Consider the following 1,759-nt stretch of genomic DNA (forward strand, 5'->3'; position numbering starts at 1 on the left):
TCTCAGCTTTGGAACACCTAAAATGACATCATAATGGTAAAAAGGGGATGGATGTTAAGGCAAAAAAAAAAAAAAAATAGCCAAAATCAAGACTATAGGTGGGCCCAGATCAAGACGAGCCAATCCTCAAGAATACTGGCTAATCATCCAAGCAATTCAATTCAGTGGAAGGAGTCCTCTCAGCAGGAATGATTGGGTAGTGGTGAAACTTTGCATCAGGCTGGTGTAGTATTTACATACAAGGAATTCTCATAAGTTGAATCTATATACTAGTCTGTGATATGTAGTGTAGAGGCTGACGAGTAATGAAAACAGTGAGTGTCCCAGTCAGGTAAACTAGAGACCAGAGCAGGGGAGAATCAAGGAAAGAGATCAGCCATATGGCCTAAAGAGGTTTTTCCTTTACTTTTCTTTACAATAATATCATCAGTATGGTAGTACTAGTAAGACAGCCAGGTGGGAGGGGGTCCCTGGAGGAGCTTCAACCAGCCTCCCCACTGAGGTGGAGCCTTAGAAAGTTCATGACGTTTGTAGCAGGCCCTCCCTCTTCCTGCGTGGAAACTGAGATTCGAAGTGCTGGGTGGGAGGCCCTCTAGCAGGCACTCTGGCCTTACAAAAGTCCCTGTTTCCCCCTTTTCTGCCTTTATACCCAATAAAGCCCTGTCTTACTCACCATTTAAATTGTCTGTGAGCCTGAATTTTCATGGCTGTGGGTCAAAGAACTCTGTTTTTAGCTGAACTAAGGAAAAGTCCTGCAATGCTAGTTCACAGGAGTGATCATTACTATAATATTATCATGAATAGCAGCTATAGTAATACAGAAAAACATCCCCAAAGTCCTCAAAATACTTTCCTTCATATGCTATTAATTTAGTGCAAAACCGCAATTACTTTTGCACTAATCTAATATTATCCAGAACTAAATAAAATAATGCACTCAAATATGTTGCTTATAAGCATCAAATGCACAGTGATACATAAGATTAAAAATTATATTTCCTAATTTTCTTAAAACAAATTTCATCTGGACTCCAAGACTACGTTGTCCAGTGTTGGTAAAAGGGCCCCATCAGTCACATTGGTTCCTCTCTCCCTTGCTTTCTCCAGTCTCAGGAAAATGGCTGAGTGCCCTCAGCCTTAATGCATGTGAACACTCCTAAGGTCACATGACCATTCCTAGATGTTCAATGCTAATTGGACTTTCTTGATAGCCTTAAATCAATATTGATACATTCCCTGGGTCTCGGCACATTGTCACACAAACAAAGTCAACAAAGAAGAAATGGAAATAGCTGTTGGGAAGGCCACCTACAGTATCTACTACAATCAGGTTGAAAAGAGATTACCAAAAATATCAACAAGAGACAAAGTGATGGGAAGAATGAAAGAGACATTATGAAAATACTGAGACTAGAAATGTCAACGTAAGTTAATGTATTAATTTCATAGGGAAAGAATAAATAAATAGGGAGAAAGACACTTTAGAAGAAGCGATGACTTAAAATTCTCAAAATTAAAGAAAAATGTAAGAGCTCAGATTAAACGAATGTATAATGGAAAACTGAATAAATTAAAACAAACATACAGTAAGACAAGTTATAGCAAAAATTGAGAACATCAAGTAAGAATAAAAAGTTCTTTAAGTTTCTAGAAAGGAAAATCCAATTACATATACAGGAGTGATAATCAGATTGACATTGAAATTCTCAAGAACTATATTATATTCAGGAAACAATGGAGTTACATTTTCAAAGTGTTG

The sequence above is a fragment of the Symphalangus syndactylus genome, chromosome 11, assembly GCF_028878055.3.
Source record: "Symphalangus syndactylus isolate Jambi chromosome 11, NHGRI_mSymSyn1-v2.1_pri, whole genome shotgun sequence".
Classification (NCBI taxonomy): Eukaryota; Metazoa; Chordata; class Mammalia; order Primates; family Hylobatidae; genus Symphalangus; species Symphalangus syndactylus.